This window comes from Papilio polytes, unplaced genomic scaffold (assembly GCF_000836215.1).
Source record: "Papilio polytes unplaced genomic scaffold, Ppol_1.0 DF824080.1, whole genome shotgun sequence".
Taxonomy (NCBI): Eukaryota; Metazoa; Arthropoda; class Insecta; order Lepidoptera; family Papilionidae; genus Papilio; species Papilio polytes.
This window is the reverse complement of record NW_013525124.1, coordinates 746,495-766,447: the sequence shown is the minus strand read 5'-3', so window position 1 is coordinate 766,447 and position 19,953 is coordinate 746,495. Positions and strand designations below refer to the sequence as shown.

The window sequence follows — 19,953 nt, the reverse complement described above, 5'->3', positions numbered from 1 at the left end:
CTCACGACTTCGTCTACGTGAAAATTAAAAATATAGCCTATGTTACTCAACTATAAAACTACATGCTGCTTTTTAATGGTGAAAGAATTTTTAAAATCGGCCCAGTAGTTTTTGTGTTTTTCTTTTTTTTTATAATATGAAGTGGCATACGAGCAAGCGGCCACCTGAATCCGCAATTGTAGATGCATCGCCTACCCTTAACTGACGGCGGAGGAGACGCACATAAAGAGAATATTTCCCCTTCCTATGAGTGTCCTCCACCGTCAAATCCACTTTTCCTTCCCATCTTTTTCTCTTAAGAAAAGAGTGGAAAAGGAAAGGGACTAAAATTAGGCCACCGGCACCACACTCATCAGACGAAACGCGGAATTGTTTCCACTTCACGCCTGTTTTCTGTGTCATCGTGTTATTACACCGGGCGAGCCGGACCATTCGTACGAAGATGTTACTTCAATACATACAAAAATTAAAAAATCCAAATCTTTCCTCTTCATAATATTAGTGTAGAAGTATGAGTAAATAACGATACATGAAATGATATTTCTGCTATCGTAAAACCGTAATCGTATAGCGATCAGAACGCAACGAATCATATCGTTTACCTCATCCCAGGAGCAGTAATTAAGCTACACAAGTACTTACCCCCTTCAGTTACAAGCATGATATCACGCTAAATAACCGCAACGGCTAAAGTACGGTGAATTAAATGTCTTTGAGTTTTACAAGCAACGACATTTTGTTAAATGTACGTCAGAATATATTCTAGAGAATTTTGTGACTTTAGAAGATACTAGCTGTTGCTCGCGACTTCGCTCGCGTGAAATTAAAAAAATAATAAAAACCATAGCCTATGTTACTCACAGATAAATTATCTTTCTAATGGTAAAAAAATATTAAAAACCGGCTCTGTAGTTTTTAGGTGAATCGAAATACAAAAATATTAATCTTTTCACTTTATAACATTAGTATAGTAGATTAAAACGCTCTTAACGCAAGGACATGACATGATTTTTTGTAGTAGAAACATATTGTTTTTCTTTTTTTTTTATAATAAAAGGTGGCAAATGAGCAAGCGGCCACCTGAATCCGCCAAAATGGCTAAGCGACCGATGCCCATAGACATCCGCAATTGCAGATGCGTTGCCTACCCTTAGTCGACGGAGAAGGAGACGCACATAAAGAGGATATTTCCCCTTCCTATGCATCTTCTCCACCGTCAAATCCACTTCCCGTTCCCATCCTCTCCTTTAAGAAAAGGGTGGTAAAGAGAAAGGGTCTTAAATTAGGCGTCCAGTACCGCACTCATCAGACGAAACACGGAATTGCTTCCATTTCACGCCTGTCTTCTGTGTGGTCGTGGTATCACACCGGGCGTGCCGGCCCATTCGTGCTAAGATGTTAAAGCGGGCACTACCACTTATAACTGTTCTGATTACAAAACTAAATATAATAGAAATCACTTAAATGGGAAAAGGATAAATAGGAGGTAAGGAGTGTGTAGGGAAATATCTCAAATTTTGCTCATTCTACACTCAAGATTTACTCATTCTATATTTAAGGTTCCGTCAAAGAGGACTCGATATTAAATTATAAATATAAATGTCTGTTTTAAACCGATGTATAAATAGTTCGCTTGTTCGCTTAACTTGTGCATACTTAACATAAACTTAACACCAACCTAACACTTGCATATTGTACTTTCACATTAAACTCGCTAAACTGGCAACTGCTAAAGTTCTGCTTGTATTATTTGTTGCTTTATACTTGTGTAAATCGTTTCCTATCATATGTGAGTTTTTGATAACTACGTCGGACACTTTATTAAAGCAATTAGGTAAACAGAGTAGGTAAATATGGAAAAACAGAAGGAAATCATAAAAAAAGAAACTTAAAAACATATAAAATGGTAAGAGTGAAATATTTTCTATTTAATTTAAACGCCTGGCGTAAAATAAACAGCATTTTGTGACATTAAACATTTAACCACAAAGTCGTACTTACGTTGCTATAAAATAACAACTACGTCAAGATCACTATCAGAGTTCGTTTTTATTTATTTTTTAATAAAATAATAATTATCTAATAATAGCATATTATTTAAAATAAATAGATTGCTGTTATTTATTTTTACTAACAGAAATAATATTGTCATACATTATTACTTTATCTGTAGGCGCTAACGAAGACTTTTATTTTTAATTTTTTTTCAACAAAACAGTTTTACATAATTGTGTTAACACAGCTTGGTGCTATTAAACATACAATGTTTATATTGGCACTGCACAGTTCATATTTTAATTAAGAGTTAGTTAAAAGATACAATAAAGTTTAAATAATGGTTTAAATAATAAAGCAATAATGCAATTTTATAAAACTTTTGAAACTTAATAAAAAGATTGCAAAAGGTTATTATCTTACCTTTTGATTGAGTGTAACCGAAATATAACCGAAGTGTAATACGGTCTTAACTATTACTTGTTTTTAAATCATAATTCAAAGTTTCTTTGTTCATAAATTTCATTGATACAAGTAGGTTAAATAAAACGCATGCAGCGTCATACCACAGACAAGTGCGTAGGGTTGCCGATTTACAAAATAACCTACTCTTTTGAAAAATACTTTACAATAGGAGGCCTCGGCGCCTCTCCAAACGATCCCGGGAACACAGCAACAAGGTATGGTCCTGAGTTGTAGTATTCATGGTCACGAGGGAAGTTCAGTCTCCAACTGGGTCATGCAGAAGCCCAATGAAGAGAGTCCGGGGGCGTTTTTTCAGTGATCTCGAGACTCTAAACTTACAATCTAGGATTGCCAGAGAAATGTGTTTTAGTAAGTCAAGTCCCACATAAACCTGCCATATAATGTCTCTCAGACAAAATATGCATTGTAGAAACTCGCATATTTCAAGTCAAACTTGTAGAGACAGCCCTAAATGTAAGTGGCAAGAGGCAACGTAAAAGCAGCTCGGAAATTTTAATATATCACGGTAAAACTGTTTTTATGCAGTAACTGCACGCGGAATGAAACCCCGAGAGCTTCTGCGTTCAAAATTACTTCTTTATGACGTGCAATAAAATTTGCGCGACTGCATGTTCCTGGATGATTACTTTGTTGAATTGTTACTCTCGATTGAAAATTTAATAATAGGAAACAAGTAAATTTTATGTGACAATTTTTGTAACTATATGCAAAGGATGTTGGAGACATTTATAGGCTAGATTTAACTTTACATTTTATTTCGCCCGCGACTCCGTCCGCGTGGAAGTAATAAAAAACAAAAGTGAGTAGCCTATGTGTTCTTCGAGACTATCCTCTACGTCTATGCCAAATTTGATTGAGATCCGTTCAGCCGTTTAGGCTACAAACTCTAACAAACATCCATCTATCCAAACTTTCGCATTTATAATAGTGATAATATATGTTTAGTACACAAAACTTCTCTTAGACATATAGAACACCCAAACACCATAATCTGTACTGTGCTTTGTTAATATTTATAAGACAAACAGATATTGATTTATTTTCCTTTAGTAAGATACAATAATTCCGTTTTATGCTTTATATTACATGTTTTAATTTAACATAACGTAAATTTTGATGAAGACCGTTTCTTGTAGAAATTCTCCCTTGCAGAACGTCGTTTAGATGTGTATCGCGATGGTTATTCTGGTGTCGGGCTGTGTTGAAACTGTTCCGGTTACAGCGGCGTGCCTGCAATTACTGGGTTAACAGGCGCCGTTCTATAATATCACGAAGTATGTTGCAAATTTCTATTACATATGACAAGTATATCATGAGCCTTAATTACAATAGTATTTGAAGAAATTGACAAAACAAATGAATGCTAAACATGTTCTTCTTCACAGTACTTTCTTGCGCTATGACAAAATAGTGAGTGTAGTTTTGTAAAGTTTATTCATACTTTCTATTGAAATTAATTATTTCACACTAGCTCTTGCCAGCGACTCCGTCCGCGGGAATGGATAAAACAAAAGCCTATTTGTTCTTCCAAACTATTTGCTACATCTATGCCAAATTTCATCGATATCCGTTCAGCAGTTTAGGCAAACTCTAATCCATCTAAACTTTCGCATTTAGATTAGTAAGAAGCCATTTTGGAAGCTGTTTTCTTTTGTTTTTGATAAAGCAATAAAATACTGTTTATTTATTATAGACAAATTGGCGTCGTCAGTTATTTTTCCACTTCACAACCGAGGATGAGTGAATGAGTTTTCTATTTATGTGTTACTCGTCACTAGCCGATACTTTGTTGTTAACGAGACTTTGATAAATATCGCAGAATACACATCAATCAAGAAGACAACTGTGTAATGTAATTTCACTAGTCAACAAGACGTGAATCGAGTTGACGATCATTGTGCACGCATGATGCGAATTTACACAATTTTTTTTTGATATAAAAATTCTAAAGCGTTTATTACTTATTACTTTACAAACTAGCTGTTGCTAGCGACTTTATCCATGTAGAATTAAAATGTAACCTCTGTTAATCAGTAATAACGCAGCTTTTTATAGGTGAAGGAATTTTTGAAATTGGCCCAGTAGTTTTTGAGTTATTTCAATATATACAAAAATCTAAAATTACAAATCTTTCCTCTTTATAATACCAGTATAGACTAACGATCCACACCTGCTTTGCCTGGGTAGAATGTACGTCTCATATCTTTTTGTAATATCTATAAACTACCCATTGTTGTCAAATATAGCCTATTCGTCGTTAGCCTATTATTCGTATTTCTGATGGCGAAAGAATTTTTAAAATAGGTTCAGTAGTTTTTAAGATTCAATGCTTACAATCAAATCTTTTCTCTTTATATAATTTCTAATTAAAACTAGCTTTCGGTCGTGTATCCGTTCACAGGTAATTGAAAGAATACACAAAAGTGTTCCTATATGTTCTTCCAGACTTTTCTTTACATCTATGCCAAATCATCGAGAGCCGTACAGATATTTAGGCGGCAAATTCTAACATCCAACCATTCATTTAAACTTTCGTGTTTAGGTTTAATATTGGGAAGATTGTGCAATGTGAATTTTAATTTACCGTTTCTCATACATAAAACAACACCAATATGCGAACTGATAAATATACGATATGATTGGAATAGTAGCTAATTAATTATTTACAAATAACAATGGAAGAACTATTAACACTGATACGATAATTATTATGCGCAAATACAAAGTATCGATTTTATTGTTGCGTTAATAACGTGGGAAGCAAATAATTAAAACATAGTTTTCTTTTTCCATTTTATTGTAAGTTTCTGAAACTAATTTTTCCCCTGGTGTAGAATATTACTAATCATATCTTACTAATACGAGTATTATAAATGTGAAAGTTTAGATGGATGTTTGTTAGAGTTTGTAGCCTAAACAGCTGAACGGATTTCGATAAAATTAGGTGTAGATGTAGAGGATAGTCTGGAAGAACACATAGGCTATTTACTTTTGTTTTTTTTTTAATTGCCCGCGGACAGAGACGCGGGCGAAAGCTTGTGTTTATTAATTATATTCAACATATAGTTTTATTTTTTAGTTTAATTCTTCTCATTGGAGATTAATGAGGTAAGACTCCTTTAAGAAGCGTATCATTTCCTCAAGGGCCACGAATCTTGTAGTTACTCTACTATTGCTGGTTGATTGTATGTTCTTTCTTTAAAAAAATGTACTTTTTTAATTAAATTTAGTTATAATGCTCACTGATGCGTTTATTAGAATTTCTTCATTGCCTCATTTATCGTTACCATCAATTATCTGCGTTGGTTATTTTGACAGCCTTCTCACCGCGTGGGAAGTAAAGTAATATCCGCGAATATCTCTTGCGTCACTTTCACCGAACTGTGCGATTATTTCTTCATCTAAAATACAATGTCCATTTGTAACTCATTGAACAACTAATAGTTTGTTCGATAAACACTTAACGATTCGTTTGAATTTTCATTTGATCCTGACATTCAGAGTAAACAAATGACTAACGATAATTAAGAAATTTTTATTATTTTTGCTTTATATTTACACATAATGCAGACAAAATACATTAAACACAACTACACTTTCATATTAAGTTGATGAGTCTAGTGATTCTCAACCACTATGCCGCGGCATTTTTGTGTGCTGCCAAAGTTTGCATATTTTTATCATAAACTTATACAGTATGTTGTATTAAGTAAATAATTTTTATCTTTTTCTTTGTGTGCCATCAAATTTTGAAAACGTTAAATATATAACGCAACAAAAAAGGTTGAGAATCACTGGTTTAGATAAACATTTGACAGTCAGAATGTTTTCTAAAAATGTAAATTTTAAATTCGATTGTTTAGTTCAAACTGTGCAGTTCGAACTTACTGTGTTTAATTTTACAAGCAAAGAAAGGCACATAATTTATTTAAGAAGCATTTACCGACTCGAAGTTTGACTGTTTTAAATTGAATATGGTAAATATTTAGTTTAACGGTTAAACATATTTAAAATATTAATTTAGCTTACGTTCGTTAATAGCACTATAAACGTGAGTAAAACATCCGTTAGGAGTATTTGACATGAAGTTATTGCTAATAATTAGCGACTTCCATTTCCTATTAAGGAAACTCGTATGTAGTTCAGTGGGTAGGCCTTTAAATATTAAACTTATTTTATTGATTACTACTAGTTAAAATGGTTGTTTCCGTTGGGAAGATTGGCCTGATGAGATTTTTCCCCACTGTACCGAATCCATAAAATTTTGCAGCCTAGCGGAAATTTTTCCCATTGGATTGGTCGTGAAGCCGATTGTTCATGGGAAATATCCATAAAAATGGCTCATATTTGTTAAAACTAGCTGTTGTCCGCGACTTCTTTCACGCAATATTAAGATAAAAAAGTAGCCTATAATATACCCGTCTATATCAGCTACCCTACAGTGAAACTCCGGTCGAAATCGGCCCAACCGTTTCGGAGATTACCCGGAACAAACGCAGCTTGCTGTCAAACAGACAGACAATTTTTTTTAAATGCGATTTTTGTTATCAGCAACGAAAATACATCGCCTTTCTATATCTGCAATTTATCTTTTGATGTTACACATAGACATTCCAATTTTATTACATATAGGTATGGAAGATATAGATTTGCGTTGAAGTCTTTAGTATGAATACTCTTAATTTGTTTAAAATAAATGAAATTTAAAATATCAAAATAAATATTTACATGAAATAAAAACTACACTTATAGCTTATGTTATTATCCATATAATAATAACATCCAATAAACTGTAATAACATTTCACCGTCACTAAAAGATCACTGATGCGAATAGGAATAGAAAATGTATGAAAGTTAAGACGTCAAATTTAATATTTCCTGTGCAATCAGATGAAAACAAGCTTACACGATTCAATGAACATACGAGAATATATTTATATGTGAGGATATTAAAAAAAATATTTATTGTCTTTACAAAAACATACAGAAATTCAAACTACTGTTTGTGGAGAGTTTACTTTGAGAATAATCTTGTTAATGTTAACTGAATGAATTGTGACTAAATATAAATAAAGTAGCACAAACTGTTATGAAAAACTTTCAGCAGATAGTCAGGAAAACGGGGTGAATCACGTTTAGAATGTTGACCACTTTTACGTTTGGCAGAAAGAGATTTTACTTGCACGATGCGATACATCCCGGTGGATCGCAGCGGTCAGTCGCGCTTGCGCATCGGAGACGCACGCACGCGCCTCTCAAATATATAAAATCACCGCGTTCAACTTACGAATTGTGACAGTGATATGGTTTTGTGCTCTAAACGGATTACGTTACGGTGTCATTGAAAACGTAAGTCATAGATCAAGAATATTTTCAGAATTGTATTTCTATAATGTCAAATAAAATTATTATAAACAGATGTGAATTCAATAAATAATTTACTTGTAGATTATTTGAATTACATTAATTCTTTGTGTAACGCATGTTAAATGGACACGCGAAAGCAAACACAGAAACTATGGATGCATTAATTGCATATGTTCGTTTGTAACATGCGTATTTAAATGATTTAGAAATCGTCATCGTGCAAAAAATGAACAAAATCGCTGAAGCGGTGAACAGCCGGTGGCCGCAAGATGCCGCAAACCGCTTTGACTGCGACCGCAACTTGATAGTGTTGGTTTAACCGATGATAACCCTACATGCCTGATACAAATAGTTAAGTACTTGATTTGTAGTCCAATTGACCACAAGAATTTCAAACTATAAAAGTCTACAAGTAGATATTGGTAAATTTTCTGTTAATTGTAAGTTTATGATGTTTGAAAATTATGGTCAAAGTACTTACAAGTATAAAATCAAGGTGCAAGAGGTAAAACAAGAGCATGATGTATGCAGAATAATAGAGCGATACAATATTCTAGAGATATCTAATGCTCATGCAAAATGCAACGAATCCACTAGCCGTTGCTATAGACACCAAAATTCATCTAATTCCCAGGATGATGTACAATTTGAATATTTCAACTCAAATTGGTGCAAAAAGTAAAATCGTAAACAATTTATTTATTCATCGCTTATTCATATAATCGAAACGTCTTGTTCATATAGACAGGAGTAAACAAAAACAATTTTATACAAATATCAGATAATTACTTAAAGTAAATCATTTAATTAAAACGTCAAGGAAAATTAATATAAGCACGTCAAATTTCATTAGTATTAATTTTAGACGTTATGTTTATTATTTCATTAAATATTTTATGGTAGGATATTACGACTTTCAAGCGCCAATTTTGAAGATTATTAATTAGGACACGTTACATTTTATACCAATTGTTTGTTACATTTATTCACTTTTATTTTCTATTATTTATGTAACTACTCGATAAATTACAAAAGGTGCAAAGAACGACGAATGCAATAAATAAATTTACAGCAATAGGTTATAAATTAGAGGCTTATTCGTTGACAGATGTTATGCTGTTAGAATAAATTAGCGTGCAGGAATGTCCTGTAAAAGCGAAACGTATGGTGACTCTCCGCTGGAGATGGTATCCGCGCGTGCTCGAGTGTGTTAGTGGTGCGGCCAGTGAGAGTTAGAATGTGTAGCGGCGACCTGTAATACATTGCAGAGAAATACTGATGCTATACACGGACTGCAAGCAAACGCTACCGACAACAGTGGTCGACGTAAGCTATACACGAAATGCAGTTAGCAGTCTGTTAAAATGTCGCCGACCACGTGAACTGTCGACTGTTAAAAGCAGTCCCTGTACAGCTTCATTTAACCTGCGTGAATTTAATACACATCTTAATTTTCCTCTAAAACAATCGCGTGTTTCATGCAGACGTTTTACGAAATTGTTTGCGATGTAATTTTGGTAAAATTATCTAGGTTTGTCGACTAAATGCACATCTGTTAAGACGATTGTAGATTTTTGTTACCGTTAGTACAAATAAGTTTGGAAATGCGTGGACTACATTCGATGGACTACGATATTCAGCTTTTTAACATACTTAACTTTTAATATATATTCATGTGCTAATAAAAGTGTTGTAAAATCGTAATTGTCTATTTAAAATTATTGTCATTAGACTTTCAATCATAAAATAGTTACATATATCGATATTTGAAATCGATCATAATACGAAACGAGCTGGTAAAAGCCCGGAAGCTGCGAGATATCGATTACGTGTCGTCATAAAGTATCGGAGCTCGGTATTACAAGATTCAAATTTTATGACCGCTCAGAGATCGAATTTACGAGTGGAAGACACTGCTCAAGTTTAGCATCTATTTGCATCCTTTTGATACTTATATTTTTAATTAGCACATAATATAACTTTTATTAATATTTCTTTGAACTATTCCAAATGTGTTCGAAGCTTGTGTTACGATTCACGATAACAGTCAAAAAGCGAGAAACGCTAGGGTAAGCCGGCATACATTTTGAATCGTATTATACAGCAATAAACATCGTGTCCACACTACGCTTGTTTGCGAGCATTAGTAACATGAGATCTACTTGTCCACTCGATGGGAACCAATTTAAAGAATGTCCATTACCATAACGTGGCTCGACAACTTATCTAAAACATTTCATGGTTTTCTGATGAAATCGCTTTCAGAAAAGTAAGAGTTCAAATTGTTGAGTTCTTATAATTCTTCTTGGTTCATTTCTACTATTACCGTAGAAATCTAAAATACTATTAAATTCCTAGACTGAATTTGTTTATTTTTACTCTCCTTGATCAAATAGCATAACAAATGTTTTCATCCAGGCCTTTGTATTGATAAATCACGGTTATGTAAAATTTAATTGATGTAATTAATAGCAACAGCATGATACATAAACTCGTGAAGTGGAAGCAAATCCGCGTTTCGTCTGATGAGTGTGGTGCCGGAGGCCTAATTTTAGCTCTTTTCCCTTTCCACCCTTTTCTTAGAGGACAGAAGGGAAGAAAAAGTGGATTTGACGGAGGAGGAGACGCATAGGAAGGGAAGATGTTCTCTTTATGTGCGTCTCCTCCTTCGTCAATTAAGGTAATGCATCTGCAATTGCGAATGTTTATGGGAAGCGGTCGCTTTCCATTTCGGTGGATTCTGGTGGCCGCTTGCTCGTTTGCCACCTTACGTTATAAAAAAAACACGTATATTTAAGTGTCCGTCAGCACTTAAAAATCGCATATATGGGTATAATAGATTGACCCAATTCGGTGAGCCGTTGTCAGATCTGTTACTTACGTTCGTAGTAGTTTTATTGTCTGTAAGCACGCGATGCTAACGTTTTTAAGACGGGTCTATTTTAAATTACGCTGAATTTTAATTTTGAAATCACTGATCAAATGCTTTAATTTTTTAATTTAGCGTAAGTTACTTAAGACGGCGAGACAAAGGAATTTAATTATCTCAGTCAAGAAAACTAATGAAAAGAGATGTTCGAGTGGCATGTAAAACTAAACTATCTCATATTTGTCTAGTCTCGCTTGGATTCCTGTTAGCTTATATGTAGGTGCGAACACTACCCGATTTTTAGTTGTGCAACTAAACAGTTGAGTCTGCGAAACAATCGACAATCGCACAACGGTTGTGCGATTTTTAAGTCAATGGCTAATCTTACTGTTACAATAAAATCAAGTTCACAGACAACTTGTAGATTTGCACATCATTTGAAGGCATTAACAGTGCTTGATAGATAATTTAAAAGATTTTACGGCGTTTTTATTAGTTCGTAATACGGGACACGACGTGCGGGGAATTGTAATCGTTACATCTACAATACGCCATTTATGCTTGGTTTCTGGTTTCCATTTATTTTATCATTGCCTAGTGATTCATTAGTTGAACTATGTTTCAACAGAGTAAAATTTAAATTACATCGCTCGGAAACACATTTCATGAAGTTATCGAAACAAAAACACTAAGGAACTGTTAAAAGTAGCTAGGAAACCGGCGATTAATGATATTGTTTATTGAAATGCAAAGGGTACTTTAACTCAAAAAGTTTTTTTTTGTTCGTTTAACTCAAAAAAGATTCGAATAAATCATTCGAAATTCACTTATAAAAATTCCCAGGCCATTTATCGGCCGCGTAAAACATTCCCAATTTATAGCCATGTCTTTATGCTGTTAGTAAACGTATTTACTCTCGATAAATATACACAAGATATATTTAAGACTCGTTTGCGTCCGCGGCTTCACCTTCTATGTATATAATTTATAAATTCTTTAATACTTTGATAGATGTTCACCTACTGGTTTAGCATTAAGATATAATAAGTTAGGTGGTGTGTAGTAACTATTTTATACCATTGCATCAGGTAACTGTTTCTGGATATTTGATGTAAAGAAAATGTGCTTTCAAAATCATTCTTCTATGTTAATATTGTAAAGATTTGTATTTTTGTATGTATTGAAATAACTCAAAAACTACTGGGACGATTTCAAAAATTCTTTCACCATTAGAAAGCTACATTATCAGTGAACAACATAAGCTATATTTTTAATTTCAAGCGGACAAAGTCGCGAGCAACAGCTAGTGTTTAATAAGTCAATAATTTATTGTTCATAATTTTTATTAGCAACATCAAGTTTAGGTATGGAAATTGTCTTATTTGTCTAGAATCTTCTAGTTTGACCTTCTATAATATGGACTTTGAATTAATAACTTTAGGTTTGACCCTGTATAGTATGGACTTTACATAATCATTGGAGATTAAATGCAGGTTTTATGCAGTGGTCCGCAAAATAATTGTCCAGCAATCATCACGTCCCGAGCGTAATTAGCATAATTGCACTCACCACCTCTGACCTAGAAAGACATTCTGGTCCGCTTGTTATCCCGCTATATTAATGTCTACTACTGCTAACTTGAAATTATAAATATTTAAATTGGTGATATTATAAGAAAGTATTTATAACAACATTTCAAATTACTTAAGGTTATAATTAATTTGTATTTGTATTAAGTTTTTCATATTTTTGATGCCTAGATTTTTGTTTAAATGTAATGAAATTTACGATTTTTTATTTAACTTACGTGATTCATGATCTAGAGGTTTTTCCACGTTTGTTCCATAATTAAAATGTGGTAATTTTTGTATCATTTGACGTTTTATTGTTTATTAAAAACATCGATAATCAAACCCCCAGCTTCTAGACTATATTTATGATTCTACGAAAGCATATTGTTACATAAATCATAGCTACCATGCATTCTATGGACAAAGATAAATCGAAACAGAGCAAATATTCAGTACCATAACATGTTTATCGAACACCATTTATACTTGAATGGCGTATTAAATGTAAATGTGTAGAGATATGTCACCGTTCGCTGTAAATCTTTATTGAGATAAGATACACCCTATATATGTCACAGACAGATTGTGAATACTGTCCATTTTTATATTGACTAGAAATCTGTCCGTCTGGAATTTAAAAAAAACAAAAGCGAGTAGCCTATGTGTTCTTCCAGACTATCCACTATATCTATACCAAATTTCTTTGCAATCTATTCAGCCGTTTAGGCTACAAACTCTAACAAACATCCATCCATCCATCTAAACTTTCACATTTATAATATTAGTAAGATTAGTAAGATAACTATGACAGATGACTTTAATTGTAACAAAGGTGTTATGTTTCTTTATTGTGTCTTTAACAGCTAAAGTGTCAACTTTGCATTACCTAGGCAAATTACAAACGGTCTGAATTCTCGATTGCACTGTGATAACTGCACGGTTACTGAACTTAAAAAGAAGGCAAAGATAGCTACTGCAGTTTTTTTATCAAGCCAAATGGATTCCTCGCATGTCATAAGTATTAACTAATAAATTTATTCAATGTTTCTTTATTGCATATTCTTTATAGGATACTAGTTTTATTTTAACATTGCAACTTGCTCCGACACGAACTTATACGCAATATTGAAAATACTTGTATTATACAAGCTACAATATTTGCCGTAAATAAAACTCAATCCTTTTTATAGAGAAAACTTAAAACAATTTTATAAGTTATGAAACATTTATTATATTTGAATTTAAAACTGCTGTTTGACAATGGAAACTTTTAACACGTCACAAATGATAAGAACCACATTTAGTTTCAACTAGCTTCCGCCCGTGACTACTTCCGCGTCGAATTAAAAAAAACGAAAGTGAGTAGTATGTTCTTCCAGACTATTCTCTACGTGTATGCCAAATTTCATTGATATCCCTTCAGCAGTTTAGTCTACAAACTCTAACAAACATCCATCCAACTAAACTTTCAAATTTATAATATTAGTATAAATGTATCAATTGACAGAAGTTTAGCTTAAAAATTCCCGCAATAGCAAACTGGATTGTTTGCGAAATTCGTCCAAACATCTTTACTATGCTCGAATTCTAATGAGATTTGAGTCTTTTAAGTGTTCTTTTATGTATGGATTGATCCTTTAATACATGTATACGTGAGTAATATGTTTCAAAATATTATCTAAAATTGGTAGAAGTTAATACTCTCGGAGGCTGAGTTATGCTATACCCGTTGAAAAGTAATCACTGGGCGTCACCGCACGGCCAGTGCCCGATAACGTACCTCTGCCCACCCACCACATGATCCTATAGCTTTCTCCACTTAATATTAAGTAATTTAATCGCTTATATCATGATCAGGATAATGAAGGGTTATTTTTAAACATAAAATTATAAAGTATAGTGAAAGTAAATTTATGTTCAAACTAAATTTTATAAGTTATTTTAAACCCCTGTTAAAAAAAACATCCAAATAAATATACACTAAGTAGCATCCTAAGTGTTTGAACTAGAAACATTTATCATCTGTGCTACTACAGCATTGTTTGCTCTGTGACAAAACTTTTGCTACATAATCTATGGTGACGTTTCCGATGACTCTTTCAACCCAACAACGGAACGTCGCGGAAGCAAAAATCTTTGTAAACTTACAATCGTGCCATATTATTCATTACAAAATTACAAGTTTGTAATATTTTCAAAGGAAGTTTTATTTCTTTGTTCTACAATGAACACTAAGTATCCATTTAATTATGGGACTATACAAAGAAATGATAATAGGCTAGCCCAATACTGGAACGAATTGTAAAAATTTCGCTTTATAAGCCCCGTTTATATAATCAGATTTTAATGAAATTATTATCAGTTACAAGTGTCAAGTAAAAAGTTTGAATTGTACTTTTGGATAATTATTTATCCACTTATCAAGAAACCATCAAATGGTTTAAAAATTCATTACGTAATATGAACATAGACGCGTAAATTAACGAACCCTGATCCCGTATACACGCAGGTTATGGACCTCTGTAATTTACAATTACAACACTTTCCCGCGCTTTAAATATTGCAGTTATAAAAAGTCAGTTACGCATCCTAATAAAACACTAATGATCTAATCTTTAAAGACCATAATAGCATGTTTTGAACTAACGGTATATTTTTTCTCTTCCTTTAGTCTTGTTTATATTTCCTCAAGCGTGAATTTTTTATTTCGCTAATTGTATTGTTAAAATAATACCAAATTAATACAATTAAATAAGAATTTTAGTTTTTAACGTAGTAGATTTATGCAGTCTACTAATGTATATCGTACTAGCTTTCGCCCGCGACTCTATCCGCGTGGAATTTAAAAAAAAAACAAAAGAGAGTAGCCTGTGTGTTCTTCCAGACTATCATTTATATCTGTACTAAATTTTATCGATATCGGTTCGGACGTTTACGTTACAAACTCTAAAAAACATCCATCTAAACTTTCGCATTTATAATATTACTAAAACAAGTTTTAAAGTTTTTGAGATTTTTCTTTCGGTTTCATTTAAGATTGATTTATTCCCCTCATTACACGTGTCAAAATGTCAAAATCAAGTGACATTTCAATGACGTCCAAGTCTGACATCTTATTGACGTTCAGACTTCATTGAAGTAAATTGAGTCTTATTCGATATCTGTCTATACTAATGTTAATAAAGAGGAAAGATTTGTATTTTTTTATTGAAATAACTCAAAAACTACGAAGCCGATATCAAAAATTCTTTCGCCATAATTCTGTTTTAAATTTACGCAGGCGAAATCGTGAGCACAGCTAGTGTAATCTAAAAACTGTTTTAATTTTTGTAATTAAAATACAATTTACGTATTAAACAGCTTTTAATATTTTAACAAAGCCTTGTAGATTATTTACAAAGGTTTTAGTTCCGACCGTATTAGTGGGAAAAGTTCGATATATCGTCTAATAGTTTAAACAGAAAACTGTATAAGGTGTCAATAAAAATTGCAATGAAACAAGTTCCCGATACCAGACATCTATAATTAAGTCCACGCCATCTAGCGATGTCAATGTGAAACTCTTATGCTTAGAGCAAAAACTTGATATACAAAACGATTGTGTTTTGAGTTATGAAAGCATTGTAGGTAAATAAAAAATGCTTTGAAGCCGGATCAATGAATCGCCTATGAAAATCAATATAATGGTTATTGGATACTCTTATTGTTTTGTAATATTTTTAGATCTAAACCTTTACAAACAATAATACTCAAAAATATGATAAGCAATATTTTTTATAAGTTCATGTTATAATTACCCTACACTAATAGGATTTATCTTCATCATTTTCCTCCTTATTCTACTCCTGTAATGTCGGCGCAACAGATTTTGACCTCCACATAACTCAATCATACGTCATCTCAGTCACTCCCTTCTTAATCATGTCACCTTTCACGCAATCCATCTCTTTCTAGGTGTACCTCTACTGGTGTACCACACTCATAATTAACGTTCTCCTTCTTACATGCGATTCATCCCTCCTAATTTTTAAAGATATATTTGTTTTAATTCTATTGAGATATTCAATCCTTAACTTATATCTTTTGTTGCTTGTTACCTTTCATGTATTTTGAAAACTGAAAACTTTTAAATAATGAATGAATGAATATGAATGAATGAATGAATATGTATTTATTGCCACAAAATAGAAATTGCATAAAAGGACTTATTCTAAAGAAAACACAATCGTGGCAAAAGGTATATATAATACGTTGTATTGATTCATATCAAGCGGATATAATGAATTATTAATAATGTCATATCCTAATAAAAAAAATATTACTGTCCATTGTCTTTAAAGAATCGATTTCTAGGTGTCATAAAAATTGTATTTAATTTTTAGTTCAAAGAAGCTTTAAAAATTAATATCAAAACATAATTTTAAGAAATTACCTATAATAAAAGTACCATAAAAGTACCAGTGTATTTTTAAATTAATTTATAGTTCAAAATTATTGTTTTATCAGCGTAATGTAGAAGGAAATGGTGCGATTTTACAAATAACTATACAATTATGATTTTTAGAAAGTTAATGAATTGTTTTTGTTTCTTAATATGATGGTGTTTACTTATAATAATCGGATATCGAGGTCGCACATAATGAACAGGAACTATAGATATTTAAAAAAAGTACTTTCTCGTAGAGATTTCGCTATCCAAGTAACAGTTGAAAAAATATCTTATTACTGTATAATAACCGCAATGGAAGTGTTGACCGCAAAAAACGCGAAATACCAAAAATCACTCACACGAATCGCTTTTAGTACATTATACTGAAACCGCTAAAGCTTTAACCATATTGAATATCAATAAGTCCGTTTTAATAGTGAGATCTTTGATTATAGATGAACGGACTAGGCAAAGAGCGCTGTACTAAGTAATTTTTGCGGCGGTTAAGTAACTTTATCATATGAAATTCAAAAACACTCATGTATATATAAATGCACACTGACTTAAAAATTTATGAACACAAAATTGTGTTAATTTTTATTTGAAAGTGAGGAATTAACGCACTTGACAGGTCCTGTCTCTTTAATGTCAAAGATTGAGGCTGTAGAATGCTGAATTGTAAATGGACAAGTCTGTCAGTCGGTGGAATGATCGTCGACGAATTGCGAAATGCGGTCCACATTCGAGGTAACTGCGTCTGAACGCCGACCACTCTGACAATTATATTTGAGACACACTGCTCAGAAGGATGTTGAACAACACGATATATATTACATTTTATTGTTTATTTTTTACAGTTAAATCGAATATGCATTAAATCATCTGATATATTTAAAGTCAATTTAATTTTTTTATTACTGACAATTTTTGTATTTCTAGAATACAATGTTTATGTTAAAATCCGTTACTTTTACATTGTCCATACTTATAACGTCGTACATTTAAATGTCAATAACGTATTGTTTTACGAATGTGTTAGAAAGTTGACAGCAGTGTGTCAGATGTGCAAAATTTAGTGCAATTTGCGTACCGCAAATTGTGGACATTGAAGTGTTTTACTTTATTGTCTTGTTGAAGAATATTGTCGAAAACTAAAAAGGTCGATTTCAGATCGTAAAAATTTTCATGTAAATTAATGATTCGGATTTTTTACCTACAGATTTTATTTTCTCCAATATTATGGCAATCTTACTCCAATTTTTAACCAGATCAGTTTAACCGTTTTAGAGTTACATAGTAATAAATTCTTACAACTATCCAAACTTCGTATTTTAACTAGCTTTTCCGCGACTCCGCCTGCGTGGAAAAAAAAAACAGAATCAAGTAGCCTTTGTCTTCTTTCAGTCTGAGAGAACACATAGGCTACATCATCAAACATCCATCTATCTAAACTTTTGCATTTATAATATTAGTTACATATTAGTTAGAAGTAGATGACACGATCCGCCGTCTCATTACACAAGACAGTTTCGCTTTACGGTCTTCAAACTGGATTACATTCTCACGTCAAAACTTCATCCTAATATAGACTATATGAAATTCCACTCTCACTATCACATGCACTTCAGAACTTGTAAGTTGACTAGATACAGATATACGAGTAGAGAGTGGTAATGGTATTTAGAATTGAGATTTCCTTCCACTAATTAAAGAGGTTTTGACAATAATTAAAATCCATCCTTACTTAGTATTAGGTAAATATTCGTCCCCCTGAATTAAAAAAAAAATAATAAAAGTCATAGCCTATGTTACTCACAGATCAATTACCTTTCTGTTGGTGAAAGAATTTTTGAAATCGGCCCTGAAGTTTTTGACTTATTTCAATACATACAAAAATACAAAAAGTTTTCCTCTTTGTAATTTAATTTTTTTTTATAACAAAAGGTGGCAAACGAACCACCGGCCACCTGAATCCGCCAAAATGGCGAAGCGATCGCTGCCCATAGACATCCGCAATTGCAGATGCGTTGCCTACCCTTATCCGACAGAGGAGATGCACATAAAGAGGATATTTCCCCTTCCTATGTATCTCTTCCTCCGTCAAATCCACTTTCCCTTCCCATCCTCTCCTTTTAAGAAAAGGGCGGTAAAGAGAATTGGACTTAAATTAGACTTCCGGCACCACACTCATCAGACGAAACACGGAATTGCTTCCATTTCACACCTGTCTTCTGTGTGGTCGTGGTATTACACCGGGCGTGCCGGCCCTGCAGTGCTAAGATGTTAAAGCGGGCACTACCACTGTAAAAAATATTATTAGTATTAGTATAAATAATAAAATCTTGATATGTTAACAATTGTCTAAAACATGTGATAAAATAGATTCAAATATGTTCACATTTTTAATACAATGCGGTTATCGTAAAGTTACTTCGAAAGTAATGTTTTTTAAACCATAAGTATATTATGTTTGTTCGCTCGTTATATTTAATTTAAATTAAATGAAGAACTAATCCAATAAGCTTGTGTGGCCCGCGGTGTTTTCTAACTAGCTGAGCTGTAAATGGTAATAATTACTGTACCAACTCGTGTAACTGGAATTCAGGGTTCCCACCTCTTTGCCACCACTTTTAGTAAATCGTTAAAGGTCATCGGTCCTTACTTTCTAAGTTTTACAATGGTTGGGTACTTTATTAATTTTCACTTGAAACTTAACTAATTCTATGTAACTGAATATGCGCTGTTGCCCGCAAACTTCGCTAGCTCAAATTTGTACCACCCATTACGCTATTTTGACAGCGCGGAATTAAAAATGCCTATGCATGTCAGCTACCTCCCCAATAAAAGTCCCTTCAAAATCGGCCCAGCCATTTCGGATATTACCCGGAACAAACGTGGCTTTAAATTAAGTGCGATTTTTGTTATCCGCAACGCAAATACATTATTTTCCCAAAATATGAAATTGTTCTTTTGATTTTACAAACATACACTCCAATTTTATGATATGTATAGACTGGAATACAGACTCAACTCAAAAAAACTCAAACTTAACAAGAAAAGAAAATTCAAAAGCTACTGGACCGATTTCAAATTTCTTACATTAAAAAGCTATGTAATCACTGAGTATAATAGGCTACTACTTTTGGTTAACTCTACGCGGACGAAGTCGCGAGCAACAACCAGTTAGTTATAATACGACCGACCTCATATTACCCTGCCATTTGAGTATGCTCG

The 19,953-nt window shown here is 32.9% G+C and overlaps 1 protein-coding gene across 2 annotated transcripts in view; it reads left to right on the top strand.

The window, feature by feature from the left end:
- The first annotated feature begins 7,691 nt into the window (after positions 1–7,691).
- Positions 7,692–19,953, top strand: part of LOC106100047 (serine proteinase stubble-like) — a 79,266-nt gene continuing 67,004 nt past the window's right edge. For both annotated transcript variants that reach the window (XM_013278782.1, XM_013278781.1), the window contains exon 1: positions 7,692–7,832. The gene's annotated coding sequence lies outside the window, so the exon portion shown is untranslated. The remainder of the gene's footprint in view (positions 7,833–19,953) is intronic.